Below are 22108 nucleotides of genomic sequence, written 5' to 3'. Positions count from 1 at the left end.
ATAAAACTGTTTATCAAGAAAGGAACGGATAAACAAGATATGACAGACTCATACAACGTAACACAACTCTGTGATTAAAAGGACAAGGGGGAGCCTGGGTGGCCCAGTTGGTTGAGCATCCGACTCTTAGTTTCGGCTCAGGTTGTGATCCCAGGGTCATGGGATCGAACCCCACACGGCCTCATACTGAGTGTGGAGCCTGCTTAAGGTTCTCTCTCTCCGGGGCCCCTGAGTGGCTCAGCCGGTTAAGCGTCTGTCTTCAGCTCAGATCATGATCCCAGGGTCCTGGGATCGAGTCCTGAGTTGGGCTCCCTGCTCAGCAGGGAGCCTTCTCTCTCTGCCTCTGCTGCTCCCCCTGCCTGTGCACTCCCTCTCCTCTCTCTCTGTCAAATGGATAAATAAAATCTTAAAAAAAAAAAAATTCTCTCTCTCCCTCTGCCCTCCCCCCAAAAATAATAATTTAAAAAGGAATGAATTACAGATACACTAACAACATGGATGAGCTCAGCAACACTATGCTAAAACAAGCCTCGTACACCATGTACACGGTATGATTCTGTTGACAGGAAACCCCTGGGCAGGCAGAACTGAACTGAGGGGGCGAACGCAGCAGCTGTCAGGGGTCAGGGTGAGAATGGCAGCAGGGGCTGCGGCAGGGACTGTGAATACTAAGGACATGAAGGAACCTTTGGGGGAAATGATAATGGTCTATGTCTCAATAAGTGTTTGGGTTGCAAAGGTGGATGCATTTGCCACAGTTCAGTGAATGTATACTTGAGTTATGTGCAGCTGGTATAGAAATTTTACACTGAAAGAAAAATACGCTAAACAAACAATGAACTCTATCTAGTAAACAATATGCACGCTGAAACACATAGGGTGAGGTATACTGATATCCGCACTTTGAAATACAGCCTAAAAAATAAAATGGATTACTATATGGAGAAATGGATAATTGGTTATTTACGTGAGAAAGCAAGAATAATAACACATGATAGGTAAAATCCAGGGGGTGGAGGAGTCTATGGATGTTAACCATAAATTTTTACAACTTTGCCATTTGTTTGAAAGTTACCATAATGAAACGTTGGGTACAAAAATAGAGATGAAGCTAGATTTCAGAGGAAAAGAATAAGACAAAAGGGAGAGTGAGCCTTCCGAAATGGTTACATGAAGACAATGGAGCAATTTCTTCCATAGATCATTATAAAAATCAGACAAAATCACTAAAACCAACCATCTGAAGGAACTGGAAAATGACCAAAGGCAGGCAAGCACTTGAGAAGAAGTTACTGTCAGAACTGTCCCTGCATCTGGTACAAACCAGGGAGTGTTTGTCACTTTCCTGCCTGGCAATACTGTGAGCCCCAACTCTGGGAGGGCAGGACTGCAGCCCTACCGTACCACCTTAATGTGCAGCACACTGGCTATAAATTTAAGGGGGAAATTTTGGAAACAAGAGGGCTGCAAAATGCTGAGCTCCAAGGCTGAATATAAATACACTGCCCAAATCCCTGGCAGACAGTGAAATGCGCATAGGCAGGACAACCCAGGAAGCCCAGAGGCACACACCAGAGGTGAAGGCTCTCCCCTGAACAATGGAGTTACCCCAGGACATCTGCCAGTTTGCTGCTCCTCTGACTAAACGTGCTTCCCAACCCAGGGCGAGCTCTACTGGCAGAAAGCAAAAGTCTTACTGGCGTGAGGTCTCAGAAGAAAGAAATGGGGGCTGGAGGACCAACTGATATGTAAAGGAGGGATGCTGGAAGCAGGGGAACCCCAAGATAAACCCCCAAATCTGAGAATACATTCTACTCCAACCTTTGACTAACCATCGAAGTAGAAAGGTGCATGTGAGACTGCGAAAGAAAGAGAAGAGAAGGGAAGAAAAATGCATCAACTGGAAGCCAATGAAACTGATCGGAGACTCGTCGGCTCCTACGAACACAACAAGATGTTTGCATCTGGAGCAGAGCTGCACAAGCACGTGCACACACACAGGAAGCGCTGGGAAGCAGTAATAGCTGGCAGCAAAGGAGCACACCTCCCACTCAGATCCCGGCCTCTAAATTCCATCTCCCACCAAAAGGAACCAGGGAATCTTGGAGAAATAGCTGATTGCACCACAGGGGCAGAGAAACTACAGGAAATGCTGGGAGTATCTTACTGTGCCAAAAGGAAGGTCGTGCTCAGAAAAGAATGGGGACGTGTCAAAACAACACAGGAGATGATTTGGAAAACCAAATCAGGGGGCATTCCAGCATCAAAATGAATGAGAGTTAAGGACTATAAGCCCCTGAATCAAACAAGAATCCGTGAAGTACTAGTGGGTGAACAACTGAGTGTGTCAACAAAGGAGGGGAAACTCTCCTTAAGGGAGAATGCCAGCTGACAGGTGAGAAGAACAGCGTCCCCACTGCACGACTACCTAGTAATAACTAGTTCAAGCAAGAATCATCCGTGGGGGCGCCAAACGATCAGTTTAAAAGCTCAAAAGGTCACAGAGCCTCAAATATTTCCCTACAGATTTCCTCATTCATTACAAAGGATAAACGCTAATTTTAGAGAGCAGACACTAGGCAGATGCCGCCCTAACTTGATCACCTGAGATCAGTAATTCTCAAATTTTAGAATACATCAAAATCATTTTTCGGGCTTGTTAAAAACATAGACTCAAGCCCTAAGTTTCTGACTTAGCAGGTCAGGAGTAGGGTCCAAGAATCTGCAGCCCCACAAATTCCTAGATGTTAACCTCACCAATAACAGAACAAGCCGGCATCATGTGCCATCCTGAGACGAATAATGGATATGAGAAATGATACGATGCCCTCAGAAAGGCACAGCACCACTTCTCTGATAGCCTGGCCCCCAAAATGCGTAATCTGAGTTTAATCATGAGAAAACATCACAGGAACCCAAACGGAAGAAAGACCTACAAAACAATTAGAACAGTCTCCATGATGGAGAAAGGCTGAGAAACATATCCAGACTAAAAAGACCATAGAAACATCAATAAATACTACATGTAATTCTAGACTGGGTCCTGTATGGGGGAAAACTACTGTAATTAACAGAGCAACTGTGAATATGGACTGTAAACTACAGAATGGCCCATGTTAAATTTGCCAATTTGATAACTATACTGATTATTTTGGGCTATGTAAAAAATCCTTGTTTGTTTTTTTTTTTTTTAAGATTTTATTTATTTATTTGACAGAGAGAGACAGCGAGAGAGAGAACACAAGCAGGGGGAGTGTGAGGGGAGAAGCAGGCTCCCAGCAGAGCAGAGAGCCCGATGCAGGGCTCGATCCCTAGACCCTGGGATCATCACCTGAGCCGAAGGCAGACGCTTAATGGCTGAGCCACCCAGGCGCCCCAAAAGTCCTTGTTCTTGGTAAATACTTACTGAAGTACCTAAGAGTAAAGGGCGTGAAGTGTGCAACTTACTCTCTTCCAGTGTGTGAAAATAAATGTGCCACATGTACTTCTATATCCAGAGGTGGGGGGAGGGGGCCATGCAGGCAATGTCACAAAATGTTAACAACTGGTCAATCTAGGTGAAGGGTATTTGGAAGTTGCCTATACTACTTACAACTTTTCCATAAAAACACACAAGGCTTCATTTTAAAACAAAACAACAACAAAAACAAGGAGTAGCAAATTAGAAAGGGTGGTGGAAGGGCGTTCAGAGGCTGCCCGCCACACAGCCTCATATTGACGAAAATGGCAGAAGTGGGGCCACCACACGCTGAAAATGACAGGTGTTCGTACTGAGGATCCTGAGTCATCCAGAAAAGCCCCAAAGGAGTTTAATATCTTTTAGTACATTTTGTTTAAGATGACCCGTTAAGTACCCTTTTGAACCACAGAAGAAAACAAACACACTTTTCAAACTTCATGCTCCACATCCGTTTTTCTTCTATTCTACAAATACAACCTCTCAGTGGAACAGCGAGTCACACTGTAAGCTGTTCGCAGACATCCCCCCATGCGGGCGGGCTGTCCAGCCGCAGACACCACTCACACTGGGACACACAGCGCCCCTGCGGCGGCACGGTGACAACTGCAGCAGGACAGCCACCTGGCGGACAGCAGCTGGAAAGGTCGCCAGTTGTAAGAAGCATCCCAGCAGGGGCCAAACCCTCAAAACCAGTCAGTGCACAGATTCCCACAGCAAAACACAGGGACAGTCAGACGAGAACAAACGCAAGGCAGAGCAGCCTACTCCTTCTGTTCCCAAACACGACGGTCACGGAGGCCGTTAGTGCATATTGACTACGTGATGACCATTCAGAGGACAAGGTTACCAGAGACAGTGAAGCCAGCCCCCAGCCCCCAGAGCAGCGCACGGGATAAGCAAACATAAAGCAGCTCAGGAAGGGCCTCTTACACTGCATCTTACTGTATCAGATTCCATTATAACCACACACGGCAATATCCTCTGATGGCAAAATAACGAAGACCTCATCATTTAAATGAATGGCCTTCTTATTGTCTACAGTCAAATTTTGATTTTTAAATGAAAAGTAAATACACAACTTTCCACTCTAATCCCCCTCCCTGCCCACTGTTGTGGCTTTGCTAAGAAGGGTTTATTAGGAAAAAATGCTGAATGACTGCTCTGCAGGGCATCGCAAAGCACCACATACTAATAACAAGCGACCCTCTTACATACTGTGAAGAGATCTGACTCGCAAGTACAATGAAGCCTTAGGTTTAGTGAAGCTAACTTGTATTATTTTCTGTGTACATTCTTAGGTCTAGCGGTTTGAAATATAATCATACCCTACAGTTACAGCTGATTAAAGACAGAGCTGAAGACTGTATAAGTTTGTCATGAATCAAAGAAAACATTTTTTATTAATTTTTAAAGCTAGTAAAACTATTTTTCTCCACAGCTACAAGAGCTTGAACATGGAAGGAATCTTAAAATAATTTAACTGATAAAACATCTTTTATTTATGCTAATTACGTGACATCCATACTACATAACCATGTTATACAAAAACAAACCACATTATAAAGCCTTCAGGTCGTGAATAAGAATATAAAAATCAACCAAAGACTCCAAGATCCTATGTTTTCACAAAGTGTCTGTGCTACAATCTATTTCATTTAAACTTTCAGGATACCTAATCCAGAAAAATTAAATTTAATCCACTGGAAAGAAAAAGGGAGCTCAAGCGTGGGTATATAAATGTGTGTGCCTGTGTGTGTGTGTAATACCTACGTGTGTGTATATACATAAGTCATCCACCTTTTTTTGGGTTTGGCTTATTGAGGTAAAATTTACATACAGTAAAACACTGTTCGCTGGGTTCTGACTGACACAGTCAGTGTATGACCACCATCACAGGGCAGACATGGCCTACTTCCATCACCCACGAAGCACCCTCACGCCCTCCTGTACTCAGTCCTCTCCTCCCCTAGCCTCAGCCCCCGGCAACCACTGATCCAATCTGTTCCCATAGTTTTGCCTTTATCCGAATGTTATCAGGGGGGAACCACAGTTGTACAGAGCTCTGTGTTTGCCCGTAACAGAACGCTCTGGACGCGCTCCTGTTTTGCTGAGGATGTCAGCAGTCAGTACCTCTGTGTTGCTGTACAAGGACTGCCCCACCGCACAGGTGCACCGCAACCTGTTCACGCATTTCCCACCTGACGGACCTCCGAGTTGTTCTCCATCTTCGGTAAATAGGAATAAAGCTGCTATAAGCAATCATATGCAGGCCTTTGTGTAGAGATAAATTTGCATGTCTCTTGGGTAAAGGCCTCCATGTAGGACTGCTGGATCGTATGAAAAGTATATATTCAAGTTTATAAGCAACTGCCAAACTACTTTTTCAAAGTGGTTATAACCCTTTGCATCCCCACCAGCAAAGCGCGATGTGGTTCTAGCTGTCCCACAGCCCTGCACCTGGGCACTGTCCCCTTCTGCTGCCTTGTTTTGTGGGAATGGGAGGCATTCTCACAGGACTGCAGTGCTACCCACTGCGGCTGTCACGGGCACTTCCCTAATGAGGGATGACGGGGAGCGTCTTTTTGTGTGCATGTTGTTATCTACAGGAAATGGATGAAGTATCTACTCAAAGCTTCTCGCCATTTTTTCAGTTGAATTTTTTGCTGAGACACCTATCCTTTTTAATAGACAGTTTATCAAAGAAGAAATGATGGAAAGTTTGTCTATTTTGTTAAAGCACTTAGAATTCATGAGCAGGAGACACAAATCTAACATGTTTCCTTGCCATCGCCACTCCCAACGCCCCACTTGCCCCTCCCCCCTGGCAGATAGCAACGATATGCCAAGGCAGGTAGAAAGAAAGAAACATCCTCTCTCCCCCTTAGTCAGACTGTAAGAAGCACAGGAAAAGCTGCCTGCCTACTACTAGGGTCAGAAACAGACCTATTTTCCCATTTTTACAAGTATGGGATGAATCCATAATCTTTCTTCAGTATGAGCAGAAACACCAATGACGGGGAACCACGTGCAATGGTTGGCAACACTAGTGACAACGCATCCCGACGTGGCGGAAGCACGGCTGGCACGTGACAATACTGAGGGTCTGCAGACCGCTCGGTGGGCGGCAGCCCTCGCCCTCTCTATCACAGGCAGAGCCCGCACACAGGAGCACTACGTGCACTTCAGAGCAAGGGCTAAGCTTTCATGTAAAGGAACAGGAGAGCCTGCCACCACCACGTGGAGCCTCGGGCTGACGGGTATCTGGCTCCAGGCTCTCCTCTGCAGCGTGGGGACAGTAATCACTACCTTGTTATTATAAACACTACACACAACTCAAAACACACGATGAAGGACACACATAAACGGCAGGTATCACAATTCTGACGACTTCCCTCACGTAGAATTCCTGAATCACAAACGTAACTACTATTGGCAAGATAAAGGGTGTCCTGCGCAAAGCCTGGAGCATAAAGCAGAAGCTTCAGGAAGCAGGTAACATTTGGACACGGCGGACCCACTGAACTAAACACAGGCTCCTGACCGTCCAGGAGAATAGCCAGGCACCCACATAAAAGGTGCAGCACATTTACGTAAAAGGTGCCCTGGAGTTGGCAGTCCTGAAAGGCACTTACGGACTTTATTTCCTATAATCCCACCTCAGCATTTCAAACTGCGCGATGCTTCTTTTCAAAAGAAACCAATCCACTCACTCTTGGTTCTGCACCAACTCGTTCCCAAGTTCACGACGGGCCTCCCTAACTGGGCCACGGAGACAGGGCTGCGCTTGCCCGCCTCCGCGACACCGCGGCCTCCCTGCACACCATCCTGCGCATCCAGCTAGACACAGAGCAGCCTCTGAAACGTCCTGTGGTCACTCATCCTGCTCCCGCCTGACGACCGCAGCGGGGGGCTGCACTGGTCACTCCTGCACGATGACTGGCTGGGCCTCAGTGACGGGATAGTCCATAAAGATTTTTCCATGAACAAATACATGGAATCAACAGTTTAAGATGATCTCTTGGATTTAAGTGTCTTGATATATCCTATGCGAAAGTTTTAAGAAAATATTAAAATTTATGACGGGGGACCCTGGCTGGCTCAGTCAGTAGAGTGTACGACTCTTGACCTCGGGGTTGTAAGTTTGAGCGCCACGCTGGCTGTACAGATTACTTAAAAAATAAAATCTTTCAAAAAATAAAAAATTTATGACAGATGTTTAACGATCTGAATGTCACATTTTCCATGGAAATCTATTTAAAGGTCTTAAAGGAAGAGTCAGTAACTAAGTTAACATGTACCACCTAGCGAGGCGCCACAATACAGGCTTTGTAGGTTAACAAAAAGTAACCGATCTCGTCCCGCTCTGCTTTTTCTCACCTTTTCCACCTGGAATGCCTTTCCCCAACTACCGCCAGCCCCACTCACCATGCCCGGACCTGCTCCCTCAGGAGGACACCGTCCCCCTCCCTCTGAGCTCCCCATCACTGTCTTCCCCATCACGATTCTCTACCTGGTCTCGCCTGCTCCTGCAGGATCTGCCCTACGCACCTCAACCCTGCTACCATGGGAGAGTAACCTGTCCAGCATGCAAGAAAACAGATGTCCCTGGGGGTGAAGACAGAAGGAATACACATGAGCAGATGGCAAATTTTATTAAGAGGCCCTACTGTCAGGGAGAGTGAGAACTCTTAAGAATATCAAGGAAACAGGGGCGCCTGGGTGGCGCAGTCGTTAAGCGTCTGCCTTCGGCTCAGGGCGTGATCCCGGCATTGTGGGATCGAGCCCCACATCAGGCTCCTCCGTTATGAGCCTGCTTCTTCCTCTCCCACTCCCCCTGCTTGTGTTCCCTCTCTTGCTGGCTGTCTATCTCTGTCAAATAAATAAATAAAATCTTTAAAAAAAAAAATATCAAGCAAACAGAAAAAAAAAGTGGCACTTGTTAAGCTCAAGAAAACAGGAAAACAAAAAGTGGAACTAAAAGGGAATATAATCATGCTACATTCACCAGCTCAGTAGTGAGCAACATTAACAAAGTCAAAACAGTTCACCAAATTATGGCTCTAAACAAAAATTGTGCTACAACTATGTGGGGAAAGATGGGAGTTCAAAATGTAACTTTGTCTAAAAGTGACGCGTCGATGGCCCTGCCTCTACATAGATATTGCTGGGAACCGTGGACAGAAATGCTACAAGAAACAGATAAGCAGGATTCCAGGCAGCTCTGGGAGGCGGATGGTGGAGGCAGGACAGGAGCCCGCTGGGTTCTGCATGAACCATTCAACACTGTTTTACTTTTGAACACATGCACGTACCACCCTCTGATAGAAGTGAAATTTCTAAGTAAGAAAAAGAAACAGAATCTCTAACAGAAGCACTTCCAGCAGGACATAAGTGTTTTCCTACAACTTTTCAACCACGCTACCCCTTCCCCCCTTCAACAGTGTCTCTCCACCCTCAGGACGCAGGGCAGCTGAGGACAGCGTGCATGGCCTGAGACCTGGCGTCAGCCTGCCGGCTCCGTACTCTTGAGAAAGCTACTGTAAGCTCTGAACCTGACCTTTCCCCGCCCGGGACATGAAGACACCACCACGGACCTCAGGGACCCGGCTGCGTTGCTCTGCACCCAGACGGTAAGTGTGAGGATGACCGTACACCCTGGACCTAAGTCACCCAGATGCAATCTGTCTCACTACCCTCTCCCCCTTCACACCACCGTCCAGGCGGGCTTTCATTCTGACCACGCCCCCACACTGCGCCGAGCACTTGCCAGAGTGTCCTCCAAGTCGCCAAACCCGAAGGCCAAACCTCAGTCCTCATCATGACCTTTCCTGACACTTCAGAGAGTTGATCACATCCTCCTCCTGGACACTTCTTCCCTTCTTCCCATGGGGCCAGTGCTTGTGGTCTTCTTCACACCTGCTCTGTGCCAAACACTGCTCATGTTCATCCTTGAGCACTCGATGGCAGAGTGACCCGAGGCTCAGGCTTGCTTGTCTTCTCTGTGCTCACTCCCTCGGTGACCACAGACCGTCACTGCGTTTTCATGGCCACTTCCAGCTCAGACTTCTCTTCCAAGCTCCAAATGCCTATTTACAACTGCCTACATGACATCTCTACTTGGATCCCTAACAGAATCACAAACTTAAAATGCCTACAGTGAGCTCCCCATCTGGCCCTCTAAACCAAGTTCCACCCACAGCCTTCCCCCCATCTAGTTGCCCAGGCCAAGAGCCTTCTAGTCAACTCAACTCCTCCCTTTGTCCTCACACCCCTTATCCAATCTGTCAGCAAATCCTACTGGTTCTGCCTTTGAAATACATCCAAGGCCCAACTGCTTCTCACCACCTCCAGTTTTCCTGCTCCAATCCCAGCCTCCGCTGCTGCTCACCTGGTTCCCTGAACAGCGTGCCGACAATCTCCTGGTTGTCCTCTACTCTCCCCCACCCTCCAACCCCCACCACCAGTGTCTATTCCCAACACACTAGCCTTTCACACCTCAGCCGAATCTCAGGGCTCAACACTGAGGGAGGGACAGCTGCCCTCCGGAGCCGACAGCCAGCACCGCCTTACCCTAGCGACTCTTTGTTTGGACAAACAGCCCCAGAACCTCACAGTTCAATCTCTGTCGATTGTTCTCAGCTGCCCTGACGCTAAATAAGCCATCTTTATTCACCAAATGGGGGTTTTCAGATGGGTCTCCGGGCAACCTTCCTTTCTGTCTACTGCCTCCCCACACCCCATTAACCCTGAAAATAATCTCCATACATATTTCAGCAATTCAACTCCTCCAAAACTTTGCTTTGCTTTCCTAGAATTCTGATTGTAAAACACCTCCATCACAAGTTCTGCCTTAAGAATGCAACAGCCCAAAACAAATCAAGAACCAAGACCCTGATCTGTCCTGCAGGGGCTCAAGTGGACCAGGGCCCTCAGGTACATCAAGGAACCCGGGTCTCAGAGGAACACCATTAAGTCGATGCTGTACAAAGCCAGGCTTACTCGTGTGGCCTCACCAGTTGTCCAGAATTGGGGGAAACAATTATAGAAACACTGGTTATAAGGTTATTTTCCTGGGTTTACATATTTTCAAACAGGGGGGAAGGGGAGGGGAGGGCCAAACTAGAAGCAGCAGATTATATCCCGGTGCTCAAAGTTCCAGTGAGCCAAGAACGGGCTCTCAGTTCCCTGTCAGGCCTTCGTTCCGCTGCACATCACATTAAGAAGAAAAATTTTGTGTAACTTCTGCTAAATATGAAACTGTCTTGGGCTCTACCATGACGAACGATTTTTAATAGCTAATGCTGATGAAAAGTTATACTTGATATTCTCCCTCTTGTTTGGATCCACTAAGAAAAGAGAACTTATTTTGTGGCAAGAATTAAACACTACTTCATCCAGCATTTAGTGAAAACTACCCATGGGTCAAGCAGAAAACATGCAGAAACAAAATAACAAAATCTTTGCCCTTAAAGATGCAGAAACAGACTTGTACCCAATAAATATAGCCCACTGGTACAGGAAGAAACATCGAAATGTGCAGGGAGGGCGGGGAGGAGACAAGGGATGTAAACAGCTGGGCATGGCCTTCTCCAAAAGACAGCAGAGTCACACCTGGCACAGCACACAGAACAGGTGCCTCTCGTAGCCAAGAAAGGGTAGAAGGAATCAGAGAAAAGGAGCAAGACTTCCAGGCCTTACTTGGAAACTGAAACTTCGTGACACAATTTTCCTTCCCTTCCCTAATACCTAATCCTGGCAGAAACAAAAGTGGGTTTGGAGGAGAAAGGAGAACAAAGGAGGAAAGTGAACTGACCCCCAGAAGGAAATGGAAAAACAATCCAGGGTCCTGCCCCTTGGACATCTAAGACAAAGACACTTGCCAAAGTCAAATTCAACGTAATTATAAATGATTCTGAATTCTGAATCCATGAAGTCTAAGTTTATGGGGCTTTTACACCAAAGCAATGTATTGCTAAAATCTTACCAATGCTAATACCACAAGACAGATTGATGAATCTTCTATCAACGATCTGTCCTCGATTTACCACTAGGCCTACCAGAAAGAGCAGTCTTTGGAAATAAGACAAACTGGAATAAAATCTCAACTCTATAACCTCCCAACTGTGGAGTGCAGCACAAGTGCCAAGGTTACAAATTAACAAATCACAAATAACCCAATCTCTGGGGCTTAGTTTTCCTCTCATTAAAGTGGGGGAACTGCCACCGAATAGCAATTGCTAACATTTGTGAATGCTGAGCACATTTCACATTTCTTATGGCATCTTCACCACAACCCTGGGAGAGCGGTCCCATCACCAGCACCCTTTGTCAGAGGAAAGAGCTAGGTTTAAGTAGTCAGTGAAGAGTTGGCATGGAGAGAGAGCTAGGTTTCGGTAGTTAGTGAAGAGTTAGTAAGTAAGCAGCCAAGCCAACATCTGAATCCAGAGCCCATAAGAATAAAACACGAGTAAAAAGCACAGGCTCCAAAGCCAGACTGAGTCTGAATCCCAGCTTTGCTTTTTACTAACTTAGTAACCTTTAACCTCTGTTTCAGTTATGCAAATGTGAAACAGGGACAAAGGGTAGCCTCATTCAGGGGATTACTGCCAGAGACTCACCTAGGAGCTGGATGGCCCAGTGCTGACCCTGTTGGGGCACTCTTCTAGGGCACATGCTGCTACTGTCACAACTATCAGGGACAGGACTGTCATCCTGCCTGCCTCTCTCCACACATAAAAGGCACTAAACAACTAATATTTCTTCCCTCACCTACTCTGCAAAATCAACTAGCTTTTATTTGTTTCTAGTATATGTCAAAGAAACCTTAAGACAGATGAAAGAAAAATCAAAACAAAAGGAAAAACCAAAACACAAATGTAGCAAGAGAATTATACTCACAGTTCTGAAGGCCACGGTAACTCTGTGAAGAAATCAAACGTGGGTTTAAAGGAAATGCTCCCGGTTTCTCTTTCCTCTTTCCATAGTCCTCAGAGAACCTGACAAGGAGAGACAACATGCGCATTAAAACCCCCTTCCTTTCACTTCTTGAAGCTCTACTGAACTCACCCCTCAGCCAGTTCCATCACCTCCCACGCAAGCCTACTGGGCAACGCCTGGGATGAGGGGTGAGAAGAGGGCACCACGTCCCTGTCTTCAAACCTATTTCTACTTAAGAAACACACAGGAAGGAGCGCCTGGGTGGCTCAGTCGTTAAGCGTGTGCCTTCGGCTCAGGGCGTGATCCCAGAGTCCTGGGATCGAGCCCCACCTCAGGCTCCTCCGCTGGGAGCCTGCTTTTTCCTCTCCCACTCCCCCCTGCCTGTGTCTCCTCTCTCACTGGTATCTCTCTCTGTCAAATAAATAAATAAAATCTTAAAAAAAAAAAAAAAAAAAGGAAAGAAATACATGTGAAGCAACTGGAAACTATTCAAACATATCAAAAATCATAAATTAACGGTGTGGTTGGCTAATAAGTGCACGATACAATGACAGAGTATAGACATCTATTCCACTGCCTTCCATCAAAACTATACTAAAGAGGTATTTTTTTAAAATGTTCTAAACAGGGGCGCCTGGGTGGCTCAGTCTGTTAAGCATCTGCCTTCAGCTCAGGTCATGATCCCAGGGTCCAGGGATGGAGCCCCAGGTCAGGCTCCCTGCTCAACAGGGAGTCTGCTACTCCCTCTCCCTCTGCCCCTCCCTGTTTGTGCTCTCTGCTCTCTCTCCTGTGCAAACACTCACTCCCTCAAATAAGTAAATAAATAAAATCTTTTTAAAAAATGTTTGAAACAGCACAGGGAGAACTGAAAGGAGAAAAAAGCCAAGATTTTTGAAGTACTGAGGAAATCTTCTAACATGGAAGATTGAGACCCAAACAAAAAAGTAAAAAGAAGAAACCTGGAGGAGACAGAAACTATAAAAGACTGAAGTAGAGTAAATGAGTCAGCAGGCCCAAGAAAGCCAGGTCCCAAATCAGCAGTGGAACACACGGGAACCACTTCCACTTGCACAGCAGTGTCCTAGAAGACCAGAAGTGGCAGCAGCAGTGTAGACAGAACGGGGGTAAAGAAGGCATAGCCCCAAATACAGAGGAGCCGGGGAAGGCCATGGAAGCTGAAACCAGAACCTCAACACCAGGCACAACGTGACGCCCCCTCACTCTGAAAGAAGATGGGAGGGGGCATTCCCCAGAAAAGTAGAGGCATCTATGGACTGAAGTCACCCTGCCCAGCTGCACTGAACAGACCTGGACTTAATGACCGTACATACAGTGAACAGTGAATTCTCCAGCTCTCCTACAACAGACCACACACGCACACCGCTGGCTTCCAGATTCTGAAGTCAGAATTGTGCCGGAAAGGGACTGGAGAATATTTCTGGGGAATCTGATCAGCTCCAAAAGACAGATCTAAAGATACTAACCCTGGGGACCCCCAACACGTGGCCCACCCAGAATACCCTGATGTAAAAGTCAAAGGGCCCCACCACGTCAGACAGGAGAAGGAAGGAAACAACCTAAAAGAAACAGAGACTATACAAACTATCAATAATATAGAGGTAAGACAACACTGCAATCAATAAAGAAAAACAGGATGTTCTTCTAGAAAAATAGAAAAAGAGCCCTTGGAAATCTAAAGAACCTTTCTGAAATCAGAAATAATAAACTAAAGAAAAGTTTCTCTCTGTTCTTCCTGAACAGAGAATAAAAAAGCCCCCCCCCCAAAAAAAAAGGCAGAAAAGGAGGAGCAAAGGAAGGAAGAAGAAGAAGAAGAAAAAGGTATTAAGATAATTACAACCTTTGCCCAGGACAGCCAAGTTCCGGATAATAAGACTTCCAGAAAAACAAAATAAGGAAAAGCAAGAGAGAAAACCTCAGCACAGTAATGCCAAAGAGTATTCCCAGAACTGAAAACTCCCAGTTACCAGAATGAAGGGACCCGCTGAATATGCAGCACAGTGGATGAAAACCGACCACACAAGGTACACCATCACGACATTTCAAAAGACTTGGACAAATTGTAAAACTCCTACAAGCTTCTAAAGATGGGAGGGGAAACAAGTTACATACGAAGGAAAAATGAGAATAGCTTCTGAATTCTAAAACAGTAACATGAAAACAAGAAGGCAATGGAGCAATCTTTGAATTTATGAACAAAAATGAATTCCAATACAGAACTCTATACCCAGCGAAACCATCAATCAAGTTTCAATCATGCATGGTCCCAAAAGGTTTGCCTCCTAAGCATCCTATGTCAGAAAGCCCCTGGAGAAAGTCTTCCACCAAAACACGAGCATCAACAAAAAATGAGCAAGGCGTGAGCTTCCATTAGAAGGGATAAGGGAATCCCCAGGACGACGATGAAGGGAGATTCCAGAATGTTGGCTGTGCACCAGGAGAGAGAGAAACAAGTCCAAGCCGGAGCAGTGTTGCTCAAGAGGAGGGAATGCTGAAGGCTGTCTTCAACTTGCCCAAAAACACTGTACTATGTTTTTAAAGTAATTAACGCCACCAAAAGGAAGAAGTCAGTGAAGAAAGACAAAGACAAGAGTTGCCACAAACATAAAATCCAACTGTGGACAAAAGCCAAACGATGAGAACAAAGGAACATCCTGGGACAACACAATAAAAGACCGAAGGAGCAAGCAGCTCGGAAAAGAACAGAACAGAGATCTCCAGGAAACTGTCTGCCAGAAATCAAATGTGAAGAAGAGATGAGTCTGTATGACCATGAAGAAAAATTACTAAGAGGCTACTGGAAGGTATGGGGAAAATAGGTCTGGGGTAGGGGGTAAATTACAATAGGTATAAAAAGGGTTAAGAATGTGGGGGACTGATGGGGCACCTGGGTGGCACAGTGGTTAAGTGTCTGCCTTCAGCTCAGGGCGTGATCCCGGCATTATGGGATCGAGCCCCACATCAGGCTCCTCCGCTGGGAGCCTGTTTCTTCCTCTCCCACTCCCCCTGCTTGTGTTCCCTCTCTCGCTGGCTGTCTCTATCTCTGTCGAATAAATAAATAAAATCTTTAAAAAAAAAAAAAAAAAAGAATGTGGGGGACTGAAGAAAGATGAGTACCTGTCATAATGCCCTGGGCGCACCTCTATCACAGGACTTACCCACTGTACCATCATCACTGACTGACTTCTCTGTTTCCCTCCCTCGGCTGCAAAGACCTTTTGGAGAGGATCATTTCTCATCCAGTTATCACCCTGCAGAGTCCAGTACAACGCCTGCTACAAGAGTATACACAAAAGCAAAGGGTTTTTTGTATTTTTTTGCATTTATTCGGGTACTGAGTATCTACTACACATACCTGCTATCCTTCCGGAGAACTAGAATTCAAAGACATATGGACCTTGCTTGCCTTTAAAGAGTTTCAACTTTTTTTCACACCTGAGAAAACAAATATTTCTCCTATATCCTCACTCTCCCCAAAAGATGAAAAGTTCACCAGGGGCTTACAGAACTTTAATAGTCCGGCTATCACTAATGGATATGGAACCCAAGACCTGATGACACTTGCTTGACATTGTACGCATTGTGTAATATGAAAAGAGTGCCGGCTTGGGTATCAGGACACCTGGTTTCTAGTACTTTAGAATTACTCCTTTTGAAGAAGAGGAAATCCCAACTCCTTGATATGACCTGTCGGTCCCTGAATGATCAAGCCCAGTCTGACTGTCATGCTATCTCCCGTGAATCCTACAAAGCAGCAACATTAAGCCATTTTCAGTGTACAGAACAACCTGTGCCCTCCTCGACACCTCCTCCACCTGGACCTTCTTCCCCGGGATGACCTGGACGCATGTGCGGTAGGAGCCGTGCCCTTCCCCCAGGTGAGACACCTCTCTCCTGTCCCCCTCAGCACGCCTTCACATGACACCAGTATCTGTGGAGTGGCTGACAAATGCCATGCACGGCCCCAGGCCCCAGGACACAAGGCAATAGACGAGAGAGACGCAGGACTCTGCGGTGGTGGAGCTTCCTGTGCAACAAACTAGAGCGGATGTTAAATCTGGCCTGTCAGTGTCTTCCTCCACCCAAACAGCAAGATTCTGGGGACAACGACAGCCTAAGTTCCGCAGCCTCAGCACCGCCATCCCAGACAAATATTTAAAGCACTATTAAATAAAACCAAAGTGAAGGTCAAAAAGCCCCAGTGCCTGCAGCAGGTAACATTTGCTCTTTAAAAGCCCTCTTTTTCTACTGTCGTTGTTTGTTTGTTTGTTTATTGCCTCTTGTCTGTTAGGAGTATAAACCTGAAAATGTCATTCAGGGAAATCTCGCGAGTCCGCTGGAACTGGCTTTATTCTCCTTACTAACCGCAAACACAAGACAGCCCAGTTACTCCCCACGTCTGGTTTCTGTTCGCCACTCTATAACCAACAGCACGCACTGGACCGAACACCTAAAACACACGATCAGAACACATCTTGATGTGTGAATGACCTAATGATGAATAAATGAGCGTATACACTGGCTTTGAGGGCCTTATAATTGCTCCTCACTCTAGTTTCTATTTTAAGGAGAATTCAAGCAGATAGCAACACCGCATTTATCAACACTGGACCTGCTGGATGTCTGCCATTTGAACAGCGGGCAGCTTAGGGCCACGTCCAGCATGGAACTACTAAAGTACAAGCATAACAATTTGAACTAGTTCAACTAGGGCAGAAAACTAGGTATTTCCCCAATCCTATAATTAAAATGCTTAAATTCTTTTGCTCCAGACAAAGAAAAATTAAACTTGGCTCATTATACAATGAAATAAATTGCCAGCTCCTTGAAGGTATTTGTAAGATGGACACTCTCTACATTTCTGGCATAAGTGGGGACATTTATACGTACACGGGGTCCTCAGGCTACTCTGAACTCTCTTCCCCCTAACATGCAAATGAGAATTTCCCACCAGTCACAACACACTCTGAATCTATGCTTCCTGAACAGGTAACGAACTCCACACGATCACTTTGCTTCTAATCGTCTCGTTTCAGTGCACAGTCCAACCTGGACAGTCCCTGACACCCGCCTCTCACTCACCCGGACAACAGTGACAACCTGCCATCTGCGGAGGGTGTGATGTCATAGCAGTCTCTCCCAAGTGCTTTACAAGCACCAGCTCTGGAATCCTCACAGCCCTAACTGATTACTACTCTTGTTCCATTTTGCATGTGAGAAAACAAAGTCCAAAAAAACTTAAGACATTTTCCAAGGTCACACAGCAGACAAGGGAGAGAGAAATCAGGCACTCAAACACCAGCTTACCTTAGAATCACGATGCTATTCTGGCTTCCCAAGTTACCCAGATATTATTACTGTTAAAACAATGGACATGATTTGGGCTTTCCAAAGCAAACATGACAGAAAGATTCTTTCTGAAGCTGAGTAACAGTCAACATGACACACTGCCATATTAGAAGATCTCTGGCTTGAATTAACCATGCAGGCTGAGCCCCTGGCAGGAAATGGTCCGCTTGATGCTAACTGCCAAATAAAGCCCCAAACCACTGTTTCTCAATGCACAACATTCTAACCATTTAAATTATCTGTGAAGGTCTCTAATGTCCAAAATATATAACCACTTCACACAGGTGTCCCTTCCTCTAAGCTCAGTGTACCAAAGGTTTCTGCACTCAGGCAAGCCGTAGTAACCTGTACTGAAGAACACAGGTCAGAAGAAACTTTCTGAAAAACCAAAAATGTATAAAGAATGCAAACATGATTATGAAAGTTATCTGGGCAAACAAAAGCTTCTTTACGCTTCAAAATAATTTTCTAGTCAAACACATTCTAATACTAGACAGTGGAGCAGCTCATAGGTCATAGGTCACTGCATCCCATTCATCTGTGTGCCAGCGCATGGTACAGGGTCTGCGGTCCAACCGGTAGTAAGCTACTGATGATGTGAATACATTAGGGAAATGAAGAGGCAATATTACTAATTGCTGAAAAACCGGTATTAGGAACAACAACAACAACAATAAATCGCCCGTTCTACATGCAGAGTACACGGTGAATACCAACTGCTTGCACTTCTTAGATACGCTGGTCAAACTCATCAGGGAATAAGATTAGCTTTTAAATCCCCACAACAGAAATAACTACATCACTGGGAACTGTATTTGCTGAACCTCAGGCTGATTCTTCTCTAACTAGCCATGTACTAAGAACTATGTTCTGTCACATTTGTCAAAGAGTTATGATAATCTCCACTTAACAGATAAGAAAACAGATTTAGAGCTTAAGGAACCTGGTCAACATGCAAGGAATAAGAATCGAATCTGAGGTTCAAAGCAAGACCTATCCAACACCCATCCTCTTAACCACCATTCTGTTCTACACTGTAAATAATATCCATAGAAAATTCCACTGCGCAAAGGCTCATTAAAAATACGAAAGAAACACTATTCTACTCAAATTAATTAATAGGCACAGTTAACATATTCAAGACAAGACAACGCTTCAATGGTACACAAATGAACGAATGGGCTACTAAGGTATACCTAAGGGTCATTCTGTCTACCTGAGAGAGGCACCAAAGGAAGGACCCATGAACCAAATGCGTGCAGTACTTAGCAGGAAATCTCCTGCAAGGCCTGGGAGTGGTAAGTGATCAAGAGACACAGTCGTGCGGGCATCACTGGCCTCGGTGGAACTGGAGATCACTACCTGGACAAATGGAAGCAGTTTGCAAAGCGAAGGGTCCCAGATCTAGGTAAGGAAGACGAAGCACATTCCCTCCTGCCTCTCCTAGAAAGAGCAACTAGGAAGGCTGGAAAGAGTAACTGCAGAAGCTCTCTGACCACTCTGAAAAGTAAACTGCAGCGGGGGGATTAGGAAGCAAGACTGGATTTAAACCACGACCAAAATCAGCAGATTTCAATACAATGGAAAGTCTCCTTGCATGATATCCTAAATGGGGAGGGCACACCCCAAACTTATTCAGCATAGGAAGAACCAGAAAAGCGTCAATTCCCGTGGGAGGAGAAAATCAACACAAGCCAATATCAAGAAGGGAACAAATATGACAATCAGCCCAGAGGGACTTTAAAACAACTACTGTACAAATAATTCCACAAACAAGCATACACACAACATACTCGATATCGCAAATTCTTCTTTTCCTTTTCTCTCTTAAACCCACTGGCTCTGGCCCCCACCACTCCACGAACTTCTCCCTCTAAGACTACCAACGACCTCTGCACTGCTCAATCCAATCATTAGAGCCCAGGGCTCGTCCTTTCGACAACTGACAAGAGCTGATCTCCCACTCATGTTCTCGTGATTTTCTTCTTACCCCACCGATGGCTCCCTCCTTCCAGAGTCGCCCAGGGCTCTGTCCTTTCTCCTCTCAGCTATGCTTACCTCCCAGGCAAGCTCATTCAAATGCTGCTTCTATGCTAACAAAGCTAAAACTTGTCCCTCCGGCTCAGCCCGACTGCCTGGCCTTGCGCTGGACTGACCGCTGTTCACTCTGCACCGCAGCCCCACCGCGGCCTGCTCCTGCGCATCACCGAGACGGCAGAGCTACTTCTCCCAAAACCCCTTCCTGCTACAGCTCAGGGCGGCGGGCAGTGAACGCTAATAAGAGGCAACGTGGGCAAAATGAAGAGAAACATCATTCTCTTCAACTCTGCCAGCCCTCCCAGAGGTAGGGATGGATTCTAATTCCCCGTACGACTAATTGTCGAGAATGGCCCGGGTTTTCCTGACCAAACCCTGGCAGGTGTACTCTCTGCCGGGCCTGCTTGTAGGCTCCTTGGGGAAGTGGAGCATCACCGAAGAGAACTCAGTGAAACGTCCGACACCTCCAAGCCCAGGTGCTGACTGGCCCGCCCCCTCCACAAACCTTCCTACACACAGCCTTCTCCGTTCACGACAACGTCCGCCTTCCAGCTGCTGAGGCGAGAAACAACGGACGTCATCCCTGCCGCCTGTCTTCCTCCCACATTCCCCATCCAGTCTTGTCAGCAAGTAATGTTGGTTCTTCCCACAAAAGAGGCCCAGACGCTGTCCCCTCGCCATCATGCTCACCAACACCATCGTGACCGGAGCCACCATCCCTCACCGAAATGACTACAGCACTCCGGAACAGGCCTCCCCGCTCCCAGCCCTGCCACCCTAGCATACACGCTCACCACGGCAGACCGATTCCAAGCCTAGATCAGACGGCATCGCTTCTCTGCTCCAAACCCTAAATGGTCCCTCATCTTACATGGATGACAACAGAGAGTCAGTGAAGGAACGAGGCGAAGGACTGAGCCAACAGGTGTTCCCCACACTGCTAGGCTGTTTGTTCAAGGGGTCAATGGGACTGAAGAAGGGGCCTCTGAGGGCAGTCAGTGTGGAACTGCTGGTGAGAACACTTTTAAAGATATTAAGAAAACCCTGATTTAATACAACCTGGAGTAGAATCTGCTAAGACACATTATAACTGATGACAGTAAAAATATCTGCAGAGCAGAAAAAGGGTTAGCTGGAAAATTTACAATGATGAAAATATAAGTTGCTTAAAGCATTTAAACTATGGTTATTCAGTCTATCATTCATGAGCAGGAGCTTTCTGGAAAGTATTCGAACCCATCATGTGTTACTGAGCCAGTAGTACCAACGGCAACCTCATGAAATAGCCTGACTTGTCCTACCACACTGCAGTTCAATGGTTTGTGCAAGGCTCTGTTGTGACTTTTCAACCGCAGAGCCAAGACTGAAATCTACTTGAAAAAGACCCCCCCCTTTACTCATCACTATTACCAAACACTCAATTGCTTCGGAAATTAGCTTTTGCTCCTACATGTTAACATTTCTTCATGAGCTCAGCCTAAATTGACAAGGCACAGCAGCGCTCATATGAGGGACTTCGGGCAGTGAAGGCATTTCAGTGGCTGCAAGCATCTTACTCACAAGCAACGTCCGACGCGGCCACACGGCTCCCCCGCCGCCACAAGTTAGAGCAGCGCCTGCTGACTCACTCGGAGGAGCGTGCAACTCCTGACCTCAGGGTGGAGTTCACGCCCCACGCTGGGCATAGCGGCTAATTAAAAATGAAAAAAATTAAAAGTTAAAGAGAGAAGTGGATTTATGTCCCCACACAAACGTGTAGCAGATGTGTTTTGAGCTCAAACTACAGTTCCAGCGGCATTTCTCAAACCTCAATGCAAGTACAATGAAAATTCACGTATCTCAAACCCACTTCACCGAGCAACTGAGGCACTTCCATCAGACCATCCATCGGAGAGAGGAATCTGCGCTGTAATGACGTGCGGAAAGGCAAACATCAAAAAGAATCTAGTGGAATTCTATCGATGTCTGCCAAACGATGAATACACTAAACTGAAATGATATGCTCCCGAACTGGTATCAGTGTGCAAGAGCACCTACGAGTATGCAGACACTGTCAGAGATGACATCTGTAACCTTCCGTGACGATCAGCCCCGAGACTGAACATTTGTCATTGGTTGTGATGATACGGAACACTACCTGTGAGCTCCAATTACAAAACATGTTATCCAACCCTCCCCCGAAAAAAAATTCCATTCTTATTAGACCTGTATTAAAATATATATACATACTCAACTATTATTTGAAATTCTGTCAATAAAAATTTTATAGATATTAGTGTTCTCTCCTGTTATGTAAGTACTTACATA

General features: G+C 46.0%; 1 protein-coding gene across 1 annotated transcript in view; it reads right to left on the bottom strand.

Annotated features, from left to right (window-relative positions):
* Positions 1 to 22108, bottom strand: part of LOC125282101 (ral guanine nucleotide dissociation stimulator-like) — a 105273-nt gene that overhangs the window by 67584 nt on the left and 15581 nt on the right. Inside the window, exon 2 of the mRNA XM_057312842.1 lies at positions 12359 to 12456. The gene's annotated coding sequence lies outside the window, so the exon portion shown is untranslated. The remainder of the gene's footprint in view (positions 1 to 12358; positions 12457 to 22108) is intronic.

Source organism: Ursus arctos, unplaced genomic scaffold (assembly GCF_023065955.2).
Source record: "Ursus arctos isolate Adak ecotype North America unplaced genomic scaffold, UrsArc2.0 scaffold_16, whole genome shotgun sequence".
NCBI lineage: Eukaryota > Metazoa > Chordata > Mammalia > Carnivora > Ursidae > Ursus > Ursus arctos.
Note: the sequence above shows the minus strand (reverse complement) of the source record. Positions and strands in the feature narration are given on the sequence as shown.